General features: G+C 37.4%; 1 protein-coding gene across 6 annotated transcripts in view; it reads left to right on the forward strand.

The window, feature by feature from the left end:
- Positions 1–14,245, forward strand: part of OXR1 (oxidation resistance 1) — a 490,018-nt gene that overhangs the window by 269,192 nt on the left and 206,581 nt on the right. The window lies entirely within an intron of this gene.

Consider the following 14,245-nt stretch of genomic DNA (forward strand, 5'->3'; position numbering starts at 1 on the left):
ATTGTGTGTGTCTGTGTTCTTTAGTAAAAACTAAATACGACTTCTATAATTTGCATATTTTACTCCTTAGTAAATTATGAACTGATAAAATTACAGTGGTTTTTTGGATGAAAATCAAAATTAAGCCCAGTAAACATATTGCTAAGGAAATGGTAAATTAGAAAAACCAAAAGAAAAGCTTAGGATCTGCAGTGGGATGTAGTATGAATTCTTTAAGAGTGAATCATGTCAAACAACTTTTCTTAGGATTAGGAAAATGCCATAGAGAAGTATGTTGATTTTAGCAGAACCTTTTACAAATTTATGGCTGTCATTTAGAAAGAAAGAGAAATGCACATGAGATAATACTCCCAGTTTTGAAGAGTAATAATGAGGAGTCAGATGGGAGAGTGGTCCCTAGGACTGAGCCAAAAGGCCTGAGTTTAGGGCTGTGTCTCATCCAGAATTCATTCATATCTTTGACTCATACAGAAAAGAAAGCACACAATGCCGAGTGAGATCAAGATATGACAAGATAAGTTCAATTTGAATGATAGCTGTAAATAGAAAAAATCATACTTATGTAATTGATTCAAACTTTATAAAATTGACTCAAATGGAAAAGTTAACTTTTGTCTTTGAAAAAGTCAAGTATACATATACAGATTTCAGAACACTTGGTCTAGCAGCAATTTGGGTAAAAAAGATCCAATGAGTTCATTTGGAAGCTTGTTCTTTGAGAGTGAACTGTCAATAAAGTGACATAGCAAGCCAAAAAAGGAAAATAAAGAATCAGGAGCACGGAGATACATGTTAACAGTGGAACATCCAAAGAGCAAAGATCTTCAACCATCATTTGTATGGGTCCCATAGGTAAATCTAAAACCCATGGGTAAAAGTTCCAGAAAGATCACTATTTAGCTTAATGTAAAAACAGACTATATGAAAATAATAAATATATGTAAGGGATTCTAGACAACTCTGTCCTAGAGTGAATCTATTTTATTCTTTTAAAATAACATTTTTCATTTTTGCACAAAACCATGCTAATATCTGCACCATTCCAGTTTTTAGAATACACAACGTTACGATCAACTTGTTTGCATTTTGATACACTTCTATTTTTTTTTCCCTCTAGTACTTCTGCATTTCTGCCCTGAATTAGGCAGTATAAAAGAGGCTAAAAGCCATGGCTGTTGTGTTAGTCTGTTTTCATGTTGCTGATAAAGACATATTGGAGACTGGGCAATTTACAAAGGAAAGAGGTTTAATGGAGAACTCAGAGTTCCACGTGGCTGGGGAAGCCTCACAATCATGGTGGAAGGCAAGGAGGAGCAAGTCACAGCTTACATGGATGGTGGCAGGCAAAAAGAGAGAGCTTGTGCAGGCAAACTCCTGTTTTGTTAAAACCATCAGATCTCGTGAGACTCATTCACTATCATGAGGTCAGTGCAGGAAAAACCAGCCCCCATAATTCAATCACCTCCCACCAGGTTCTTCCCACCACACAGTGGGAATTCTGGGAATTACAATTCAAGATGAGATTTGGGCGGGGACACAGAGCCAAACCATATCCGGTGTACAGCCCGATATATCCTGATTTAAATCCAGGCTTACCACGTACTATGTGATGTTGGAAAGGTCGCTTAATTTCTCTGACCCTCAGTTTCTACATCAGAAAAAAGATATTCTCTATATCACTATGTTGTTCCAGGACAGTGGACAATGTGCTTTTTAAATTAAGATAGCCTTTAAAATATGTTAAATATTTAACAAATAATACCCACAAGTAACAGTTTATAAAAGTATGATAATTCATGTTTTAAAACATTTAATAGTGTGTCAGACACATAGTAAGTGGTAAATAAATAAAAGTGAATAACTATTATGTTAATGTGAAACAAACTCGTATAATGCTGCTCTTTAAACAGTGTTTCAAATGTGCGAGGACCTGACACAAATCATTTATTTCCACTTCGTGTGCCTCTACCAACAAGCATAAACTCATGCTATATGTTCTTCTTAGAAGCACTGTATTGTTTACATGAACCTCTACCGAGAGAAATACAAAGTGAAGAAATGAAAGAACGATTCATTTAAAACATTGGTGCTAGCATGTACTGCATGTTTCAAGTAGTATCATAAAACCATATCTACCCTGCAAATATTTCCTCTTTTAGTTTGATCCCAAACCACACTTTTTATTCTTGCTTACCAGTACCTCGCCAAAACTGAGTTTAGTAAATTAGTGGCTGATACCTGAGAAGCAAGGAAGCAGTTCCCCAGGGTGTGATTAGCAATGGAAACAGTTGATTTCAGTGAGGGTTGGAGAAGCGGGGAGGGGATTTAACACTGAGTGGTTAAAAATAGTTCCCAAGGGGAATCTAGGGAGGAAGCAGAGATCTTCAAAAGTGCTAGAGAAGAAACACATAAAATGAAGTAGGGATAAGATACCAACATTTTACCCACGCCCAGTGTTTACTGTGTGTATTTGGTCCTGGCTACCTGTATCATTTTGTTTAATTTCAAGTATCTAACTTAAGTGTTTTTCACCTTCATTTAGCAAATGGACAAAATTAAGGCTCAGACATGTTAAGGAGCTTGCCTTGAGAGCTCAGTTAGTAACCTAGAGTAAGGACTTGAGTCTAGCTTCTGTACAAAAGCTGTGCTCCATGTCACTGCCTTCAGTGGATAAAGTGACCCTTTCTTTTACAAAGAGGGCACAATTATTTCACAATTTTAATAGGTAGGCAGATTTTTTCCCAAGACCTTTATAGATAATGTTTTAGACGTAGGCAAAGTGTTCAGCAGCTAAGTTTATACTTGGAGATTACTATGAAGATCAAAATCCTAAAATGAATCAAGTTTACAAGAAAGCAAAACAAAGCAGCAAGTAGCCTAAAACTAGTGTTTATTAAACTGGTGTTGCACTTGGCTGGGGAAAACACTCCGCCCTACACCTAGATGGATTTTTGTTCATCTTCAAAGGGCAACTCTAGGAAAATTTGGAGGCAGAGCTTCCTAAACATGAAATTCTTATTAAGAACTTAAAAAGTTCTTAAGAAAAGACTTGTTTTACTTCCCAATCCATATTTCCACCAACGTTTGTTAAGAAAATTATATATATGCATATATTCACATATAAGCAATCATAAAATTATTTAATCTTAGTAAATTTCCAGTGTGGGTTAGGCACCTGTTTTTTTTTTCTTTTTTAATTTCCATTCCCTTCAGTAAAACTGTGGTAGCATTATTGCATAAAAATAGATTCAGTTTAAATGTTTCAAATATATCATGCTGTTAGCAATAACCACGAAGTAGTATAGCTGCAAGAAAGTAAGTTTCTCATTATTTAGCTTGATGCCTAGGGTCATGAGAAGAAAAAAAATTAATATAATTATGTGTCAGTTCTGGCATCTCAGAAGAATCTTACTTTAATATTTTTAGCAAACCCTCATCATTCTCTGGTTTGTTCTGTTTTTCATAAATAGATAGTTTGTGTCAACGATTGCCCCCAAAGAGTTGAGGGTATGCTATATTATTTTTTGCCCTTAACTGATTTCAAATTTAGGTTGTAAGTCCATTAACTTTTGACTTAAGACACAATTCTGAGCTCCTATTTTTATGAGTCCTATTTTATTTTCTGTGATAAAAGGGGCTGCACCTACTGTAGCTTGCTCTGAATTTGTATATTGGAGGATTCTACAGAGCAGAATTGAGGAAGGAGAAAGAGACTTCCTAATGAGCACCGCACTCATCATTCACAGAATTCCATGAATGTTTTATTGATTAAGTACTGTGCTTTGAATTAATTTAACTAGTTTAATTTATGTGTGTTCATGTCATTGTTTTTTCATCCTTTTTTTAATTCCCACCTGAGATGATGCAGTCTATTCATCTTTGTTTTTCTTCCATGTTTATTTCATTTTTGTGGGGGTTAGAAATTAATGATTCTGAACATCGCATTCACATCAAACAAAAGATAAGACCAAAAAAAATCCTGTAGAAATTGTGTCATTCTTAACCACAACTGGTATGGTATCTTTAAAATGTTATGAAAAGCTACTGCCTTCCTATGAAAAGCTACTGCCTTCCTTAGAGAGGAGAGTTAATTTCTTCAGATACAAGTAAGGTGAATATTCCCGGATGAATATTCATTGATGAGCTGATACTGTGTATCAGGTTTGCTTAGGAAAACTGAAACTGCTCTAGATATTTGACCAGGAAATAACTTCTTAATACAGAGAATTATATGCCTACAAAGCTATGGAAAGGGCTGAGGGTCAAGTTCAGAGAGAATTATTGCTGATTTTAGACAATCCCAGAAAGGTCAATATGGCAGGAAGCTGGAGCCAGGCTTTCAGCTGCCTGCAGTGCTAAAGTGAATAATTTGTTGAGACCTAACCAAGAAGCCTTTGAAAACCTCCCATTGCCATCCAGCCCTAAGTCTACCATGTCACAAATGGAGGAAAGGAATGACTTCTCCATATCATCTCCTTTCCAAATCTTTTATCAATAACTCTTCTTGATGGAATTTAAATGGGACCCTTACTATTAGGAGAATTTGAAAAATGTGGTTTTCAAGCTTCTAACTCTTTGGGTCATTGTGCATAAAAGGTCAGGGATGACACTGCATTGACATATATACAATAAAGAGCACACTGGTCAACTCCTATAAGTCTTATGCAGAATTTTATTTTCTCCCCAAAGCACTGGCCTGAGTAATGTTGAATAAATTAACATTCTGAATGTTTATGTACCCACTCTTATCTTGTCTCTTAATTGTAGAAAGGATAAGCTTTTTCTTTTTTTTTTTTCATTTATAAAATGGTGTTCTTGTCAAGGCATAAATCCAAAGGGAGGCAGATGTGCAACACACGGGTAATAAGGGAGTTCCTTAGCAATCAATGAGGTTTGAAACGTCCAGCTTTTCTTTGCCTGTATGAGCATTTTTGTTAGAAAATTTGATCACATTAAAAGGTGAAGCATGCAGAAGCTTATTTCAGTGTTTTCACTTTATCTTGCTTTAGAAGCTAAAAGGTTACACCTCATCATGGAAATGTTCTTTACAGTATATCTGATTTGTTGTCTATTGGAAAGCAATTATGTCTATAACATCAATGAAAAGAGCTGTGGGGAAAAGAGCAATGCTCTTCTTGTGGTGTTTCATTCTTTTTGACTGACATAGCACTACGAAAAAGTATTCTGTTTTCCCCTGCAGATAAAAATAATGGAAAAAAATATATAATGCTGAATCTCGTCATCACAAGAGGTGGATTTTCCCTGAAAGTTTGTGTTAAAGATTGTATGGTTGTGTTGGAACAATTTGTAAAGTTTGGAACAAGAAAATAGTCTCAATTAGCTCCAAAGTATCTCCTAATATTTAATTAATTTTTTTGTGACTATCCTATTATAAGAACCTTCACAATGGCCAGCACACTTACATAGACTGGAATTTCGCCATCCGGATTTGGATTAGCTTATTAGAGTTTATTACTGCAAAAGTGATTATCCAGAAACAATATTGCCCATCTTTTACCATTGTTATTTAACATCTCCTGGAAGTTTGACATTAGACTTCTTTAGCCTTGGCACTAACGTCATTTTGGGCCATAGAATTCTTTGCTGTGAAAGCGGTCCCATGCACTACAGGCTGTTTAACAGTATCCCTGGCCTATACCCACTAGATGCCAACAGCACTACTCCCAGTTGTGGCAACCAAAAATGTCCCCAGGAATTGCCACATGTACCCTGGGAGCAAAGTCACCCCTGGTTGAAAGCTACTCTTCTAGACACTGCAGTATAATACAAAACAGAAGTTTGAAACAAAGGTACTGAAAGGGAGATAAAATGATTATTTTAGATAATGTGATTGTCTGAAAACAAGACATTCAGCTGGAACGTTATTTGATCTAAAGACTTAAATAAAGTAGCCAAAACAACATAAATGTACAAAAATCAATAACTATCAATAACAAGTTAGCAAATGTAATTTAGAAGTCCGTTTTATATTGGGTAGAAAAACAAAAGAAAAAACTATAAAGAACACAAGCAAAGTGAGTGTGGATATTATAAAGGAGAAAGGAATGAAAATTATTTCACTCTTCCAGACACTCAAGCATACTGTAAACCTATAATAATTAAAAGGGTGGTACACAGATGAAGTAACTAACCATTAGACCTTCATGAAATGTTCTTTAAAGTATATCTGATTAGACAAGTAGAACAGAATTGCCTCAAAACTGACTTTGATTTACATAACAAAGTTAGTTTTGAAAGGTAGCCCCACAGATCAAAAGGTAAAGGAAGGAAAATAGGCTTATACCTGTAATCCCATCACTTCGGGAGACTGAGGTGAGTGGATCACTTAAGCCCCAGAGTTTGAGACTAGCCTAGTGAGCATGGCAAAACCTGTCTCTACTAAAAATACAAAAATTAGCCAGGTGTGGTGGTGCACACCTGTAATCCCTGCTACTCCAGAGGCTGAAGCAGGAGAATTGCTTGAACCAGGGAGGCAGAGGTTGCAGTGAGCTGAGATTGCACCACTGTACTCCAGCCTCGGTAACAGTGAGATTCTGTCAAAAAAAAAGAAAAAAAATGAATGATGCTGGTATAACTCGTTAATCATTTGGAATAAAAATGCTAAACACTTCACACATTACATTTCAACAAAATAAATGTTGACTGTCACGTGCCATTTGGTAGGGTCTCGTTCTACCCAAGAGCCTGTCTTGTCTTCTTCACCAGGCTACAGGACACTCACCCCAGGGCGTAGCTGAGTCATTTCGTGCTTTACCCACCACAGTTTTTGTTAGATACCTCTGGTATGTAATTCCACATGGGAATATGCTTAGCTTTCATCATGAATGTCCCTTAGCTGTTGTCTCTGCTCACTTTGGGGAGACTTCTGTCATTTCATTCCCAGGATCTAACACAGTGGACTTGTTATTTGTTAAGTACATTTATAAAAGGGATCATTCATTTTTAAAATTGTGGTAAACATACATGTAAACCAACATGTGTCTGAGACAGGTCTCAATCAATTTAGAAGTTTATTTTGCCAAGGTAAAGGATGTGCCTGGAAGAGAGGTCCATACCTTTCTCCAAAGATGATTTTGAGACCTTTGGTATTTAAAGGGGAAAAGCGAGCTGGAGGGGAAAGAGGAAGGGTATGGTCACATTACTGAATCAAAATGTTGCAAGAAAAAAGGAGCAGATAGGGGAACAGTCAATGATGTATTTGCCTCATGGTCAGTAAATCAGTACTCTACATAAGGTAAGGTGAACATAGAGAAGCTACCTGTGCGGATAGTTAGCCTTTCATCTGCAGCTATTTGCTTAGGAATAAAAGGAAAAGCAGTTGCTTGTGTGACTCAGCTTTCAACCTATTTTTTTCCTTTTGGCAAAGTGAATTGGGGTTCCAAGTTTTTATTTTCCTTTCACATACATAACATGAAATTTACCATTTTAACCTGTTTGTTTTTTTGTTTTTTTTTAGACGGAGTCTCACTATATCGCCAGGCTGGAGTGCAGTGATGCAATCTCGGCTCACTGCAACCTCCGCCTTCGGTTTTAAGCAATTCTCCTGCCTCAGCCTCCCAAGTAGCTGGGATTACAAGTGTGCACCACCACGCCCAGCTAATTTTTGTATTTCTGGTAGAGACCAAGTTTCACTACGTTGGCCAGGATGGTCTTGACCTCCTGACCTCATGATCCACCCGCCTCAGCCTCCCAAAGTGCTGGGATTACAGGCGTGAGCCACCATACCCAGCCCATTTTAACCATTTTTAAGTGAACAGCTCAGTGGCATGAAGTACACAGTACCACCATTCATCTCCAGAACATTTTCATCTTGCAAAATTGAAACTTTGTGCCCATTAAATTCCCCATTCCTGCTCCCTTCAGACCCTGGCAACCATCGTTCTATTTTCTGTCCTTGAATTTCACTATTCTAGGTACCTCATATAAGTGGACTCACCCAGCATTTGTTCATTAGTAACTGGCTTATTCAGTTAGTATATCTTCAAGGTTCATCCATGTTGTACAAAGTGTTAGAATTTCCTTTCTTTCTTTTTTTCTTTTTCTTTTTCTTTTTTTTTTTTTTTTTTTTTTTTTTTTTTTTTTGAGACAGAATGAAACTCTGTTGCCCAGGCTGGAATGCAATGGAGCAATCTCAGCTGACTGCAACCTCTGCCTCCCGAGTTCAAGCGATTCTTCTGCCCAGCTTCCCAAACAGCTGGGATAACAGGTGCACATGACCATGCCCAGCTAATTTTTGTACATTTAGTAGAGACAAGGTTTCACCATGTTGGCCAGGCTGGTCTCAAACTCCTGACCTCATCACCTGCCTCGTGGATCACCTGCCTCGTGGATCACCTGCCTCGTCCTCCCAAAGTGCTGGGATTACAGGTGTGAGCCACTGCACCTGGCCAGATTTCCTTCCTTTTTAGGAATGAATATTATTCCATCCTGTGTCACATTTTGCTTACTCCATTCGTCAATGGACACATGGGTTACTTTCATCTTTTGGCTATGTGACTGCTACTACTATAAACATGGACGTACGAATACCTGTTTGTGTCCCTGCTTTCAGTTCATTTGGGTATATACCCAGAAGTGGCTTTCCTGGATCCTATGGCAATCCTATTTTTAATTTTTTGAGGAGCCAACAGATTGTTTCTCATGGTGGGAATTTTAATTCTCACCACCAATGCACAATAGTCCAATTTTTCGTATCTTTGCCAATATTTCTTATTTTCTGTTTGTTGTATTTGTTTTTAATAATAGTCATCCTAATGAGTGGGAACTGCTATGAATCTTTCATTTTTATACCTAGAATGGATCTCAGCAGTTGTCTCATTTGGCTTACTCATTACACCTTAAGCAAACCTAGACTCAGATTCATGGGATTTACTCTAGGTTAAACGACTACTTAACATCTTTCCTGACCCCTGGTCCAGTGCTCCTCCCAACAGGCCAAAATGTCCCTATGGTCATACAAGTAGGCACAAAGAGGAACAGGCCAGAAACTTTCTATTTTAACTTTATCTTTGCCTCCCTCTTGCTTTATAGCTAAACATTTTCTAATATCTCACTATAAGAAAGAAGAAAATTATAAGGCTACAGAGGCAACAACTATAAAAATGTTATAATATATAAAAAGCTCAATAAGAAACATGAGCAAATATTATTTCCTCCACAAACAAATAAGTAAGGGTGAATTAAAGAGTAGTTTACACTCTCTTGCTCAACAATAAGTTATAAGCAGCCAAAGTAGTTTTAATTTATTAGTATACTGTATGTTTAGGAACTCGATGAAGTAGTTTGGAGGGAATGGCTACATATAAAGGAGTGCTCAGCATATTAGTGGGATGTGTATTGACTATTGCTTTGTCATTTTCTATTAATATGAAGAGATTTGGACTTGATTTTTAGAGTTCTCAAAATATTTGGGAATTCAGAGGTAATATAGTCTGGGAATATTATAAAATGTGCCATTTCTGGCAGCCTAAAACCAGCTGCAGAAAAAGAATTGCCTGTCTAAACATCCAATCACAGAATCTTTCCCTTTCACTGAAATTGATCACAACACAAAAATAACTTCTGCGCATCCATGAATATATTAAAGTAGCATAAAGAAGAAATTCTGTTGCCTGTAAAGATTACACCTGCCTCAAAGTCATGATCACTGGAAAAAAAAAAAAAAAACCCAGTGAAATAAATCTAAGCTATGGCTATTTCCTCCAGAGAATTGAAACAGCCTAAATAGAAGCAATGCTCCTTGAAGCAAAGGAAATTCTTATGTCACAAATCCTACTGCAAAACTCCCAGGCCTCTTTGTATTTTCCTATCACAAACATATCGTTTTTTTTTTTTTTGCAGTTACTTACATCCTTATCTAGACCATAAGCTCCAGGAAGGCAGGAGTTATGGCTACTTGGTTTATTACTATCTCCCCAGCACTTTACTTGAGACTAGACATATAGGAAATAGTCAGTAAACACTTGTTGAATTTGTGAATAAATATTGAATATTAGCAAATATGTATGAACACAATTTGGAAACTTCTGATTTTTAAAAGCTTTGAAGTTTTATTTCTGCACAGGACACAAAGGGTTTTTTCTTACTGATTTCCTCATATCTATTTTTAAAATGATCACTATCTTAATCCGTTCAGACTGCTATAACAGAATACTATAGACTGGATGGCTTATAAACAACAGAAATGTATTTTTCACGGTTCTAGATGCTGGAGAGTTCAACATCAACGCACCTGCAGATCTGATGTCTGGTGAGGGCTGCTTCCTGATTCATAGATGACTGTCTTTTCACAATGTCTTCACATATGCAAGGGATGAGGAAGCTCTCTGGGGTCCCTTTATAAGGGTGCTAATTCCATTCATGATGGCTCTGCTCTCAGGACCTAATCACTTCTCAGTGGTGTTACCTTCATATACCATCACTTTGTGGGTTAAGTGTCAACATACGACTTTTGGACAACACAAACAATCCTATTTTATCTCCTGCTTTGGAGAAGAGCATTGTTTAGCAGAGGTCACCTTGAATAAAAATAACTGATACTTCTCAACTCTTACTGTCTGCCTGGCATTGTGCTAATAAACATTTCCTGGATATCTAATTTAATCCTTATAGCAATCCTGTGAGGAAATGCTGTTATAATTCCTATGCCACATATGAGAAAACCGTGGCTTGAAGAGCTTAAATATCTACCCAAAGTCATGATGCCACTAAGAAGTGGAATTCAGTCACCTGTGGTGTTAATTTGGGTTCCTACTGGTAATGGATTCATCAGATGTTCACCAGCAGATAGTCCCAAAGTGCTCTGAGGATTCCAATGGAGAAAAATGTTATAGCCACTATTCTCAAAACAGAGAGTGTACACTAGACAAAGAAGAGCAAGGGCAGAAATCACAGTGTGTTCACACAACAGCATTCCATCCAATTGACTCATAGTTTTGCATGGCAGGGGAGGCCTCATGAAACTTACAATCATGGTGGAAAGGGGTAAGATCTCCAGAAGCCTCACTCATTTGGATTTCACCTATGGTAGAAACAAATCACCTGTGATATGGTTTGGCTCTCAGTCCCCACCCGAATCTCATCTTGAATTGTAATTGTCATAATCCCCACATGTTGAGGGAGGGACGAGGTGGGAGGTGATTGGATCATGGGGGCTTTTTCTCCCATGCTGTTCTCATGATAGTGAGTGAGTTCTCATGAGATCTGATGGTTTTATAAGGCAGTTTTCCCTGCTCTTGATCATTCTCTCTCACCTCTTGTCATGTAAGACGTGCCTCTTCCCCTTCCACCATGATTCCATGATTGTAAGTTTCATTAGGTCTCCCCTGCCACGTGGAACTGTGAGTCAATTAAACTTCTTTTCTTTATAAATTACCCAGTCTTGGGTATGTCTTTATAGCAGTGTGAAAATGAACTAATACACCCTGTCTAGAACAATTAACAGTCCAAACCAAGTGATGACCAACCAATGCAGAAAAGAACTGTTAAAATGTTTAAGTACTCAATTGCTTATTCTAGAATGGCCCTTTCTTTTACCCTTCAGCTGTCTAGACCTGAGAGCTTATTAATGTTCCAAAACTTAATTTAAATGCCATCTGTCCTCTGAAACCTACTCCCCTAGTCCCAAATAAATCTTTCCTTCCTCAGTGCTTCCATTCTGTTATACCTTTGTTTATTTAGGCATTTAATTGGACTAATGTAATTCAAAGAGTTTAACATCAAGAGCAGTTACATTTTAAAATAAGTACGTAAATTATCTGGAAAATTCACTCATTCCAGAACACTATATCTATTATAGGAAATAGTCAATTAGACATCTTTTCAACCAACAACCAGCCATATAGGGCTCAATAATTGCTGTGATTAGGGAATATTTCTTGTTGAAATGAGCAAACTTTGGTTGAAACATAATGATTAAGAAACTAAATGAGCCACAGAAAATCCACTTGAAAGTTCTATTCACTTAGGGTATAAATACAAAAATTCATAAAGTTTTAATTAGCTATTTGCTTTAGTATATGGTTCACTTTTTTGCTTATATAGGCTCAAATAAAGTAGCCTATTACTTGAATACTGGCCTTTGGTTGTGATAACAATTCAGTTTCAAATGCTGAAGCCAAGTCTTAGTTTAATATCTTAGAGAAGGAAGAGAGAGGGTGAGAGGGACTTCCTGGGGATGTTTCTTTGTTTTTCTGCTAGCTAAATTTTTAAGAAGATTTGACTTAAAAGGAGTGGGTATGTCTGGACACAATGGCTCCCACCTGTAATCCCAGCACTTTGGGAGGCTGAGGCGGGAGGATCGCTTGAGCCCATGAGTTTGAGACCAGCCTAGGCAACAAACTGAGACCCTGTCTCCACTATATATGTCTATATATATAGATATAGATATATAGATATATAGATATATCCGCCATGGTGGTGCGCACTGTGGTCCCAGCTACATGGGATGCTGAGGCAGGATTGCCTGAGCCCAGGAGGTCCTGGCTGCAGTAAGCTATGTTTGCAACACTGCACTCCAACCTGGGTGACAGAGTGAGATCTGGTCTCAAAAAATAAAAGTAAAAATAAAAGGAGGGCAGGGTTCAATAAATAATCATTTGTACCAAAGCAGCTAGGGTAATCATTCATACTTGGGGAATACTTGTATAAAGAGAACAGGGAGGATTTATTCATAGTTTGAGATACTGAAGTTTTACTTCTGGTAAAAGCTGCCATCACCCTTTGTGCTTGCCTGTAGATCAAGTACATAGCAGAAATCCGTATTGTTGCAAGACTTTCAGCTGAGATGAGAAACTGGATGATGCTTTCTATTATGAGTCTATTCTAAGTAGTCCCATTTCTATGTATCAAATGAATAAATTTTGTTCTTGTCCCCCACCTCTATATGAATATTCTGTGTGGGCAGCTGGCTATGCTTTCTATTCTTAGGTAGAAATATGTGGCTCTCGGGCCTAAACTATTATAATATTTAAAAACCAAATTTGAATTCAGTACATTCAAGCCTCTTAGATCCATAGGGACTTTAGAGACATTAAACATTAAGGCCTCCTGATAGAGATTATTTTGTAAATTTAGCTCTCAACTGGCCATATATATTGATGGAAAGCCACAAAGCAAAAGTGCATGATGATTTCATTTATTCTCTGTGTCTTCCTCAGAGAGGATTCAGTAACTCTTGCATTTGCAAAAGATAAAATAGGTACCTTTTCTGATGGATGGAGGTGGCTGAAGTCTATATTTATCCTTAGATTTTCAGATATGAAATTCACTTGAAATGCAGTTAAGTTCATTTGTATGAATATTTCATTTCTCTTAACAATAGTGACATTGGTGGGTTCTCAGTTTACTTAAATCCACCTGTTTTCTCTCAGCCCAAGTGTGGTCATAGTGGTCGATGATTTCAACTTGTCTCTCCAAATAAATAATATCATCCTGGATAACAAAGACTGTTTTATTCTCCTTCTCTTTTATTCCCCTCAACACTGATCGGAGTGCTGGGTGTGCGGTAGGATTTTATAAGTATTTGCCAGCATCTTAGGAAAGAAAATTTTCCTAAACCAAAGACAGAAAAAAAATTGTAGGCATAATTAGAAATATATTCATACTGTGGAAAAAAAAAATAAGCCTAAAGTCTTGTACTTTAAAAATCGAAACTCAAAGTAAACTTTATATGCAATTTTCTTCTTTTTTTTTCCAGACAGGGTTTTGTTCTGTCATCCAGGCTGGAATGCAGTGGTGCAATCTCAGCTTACTGCAGCCTCAACTTCCCTGGCTCAAGCAATCTTCCCACCTCAGCCTCCCCAGTAGCTGGGACTACAGGTGTGTGCCACCACACCTGGCTAAATTTTTATATGATTTCTAGAGACCAGGTTTTGCCGTGTTGCCCAGGTTGGTCTTGAGCTCCTGAGCTCAAGCGATCCACCTGCCTCGATCTCCCAAAGTGCTGAGATTACGGGTGTGAGCTACCATGTCCGGCTGCAATTTTATTCTTATATAATTTGTATTCCAGTATTAGATTTTAAAAATCACCAAAACATTATATAATACTAAGAGCAAAATGTGTATAATCTATACATCCACCTCCACCACTCCTACCATAAACTTCACTTCTTGCCTCCCGTTTTCTATCCACACAGTTCCTCTTTAAGATTCGGCTCAAGTAGCATTACTTCCAGGAGGCCTTCATAGTGCCTCTGCATTGGATATCTTATGCTAAAAATACTTT

This window comes from Symphalangus syndactylus, chromosome 7 (assembly GCF_028878055.3).
Source record: "Symphalangus syndactylus isolate Jambi chromosome 7, NHGRI_mSymSyn1-v2.1_pri, whole genome shotgun sequence".
In the NCBI taxonomy this organism is placed as follows: Eukaryota; Metazoa; Chordata; class Mammalia; order Primates; family Hylobatidae; genus Symphalangus; species Symphalangus syndactylus.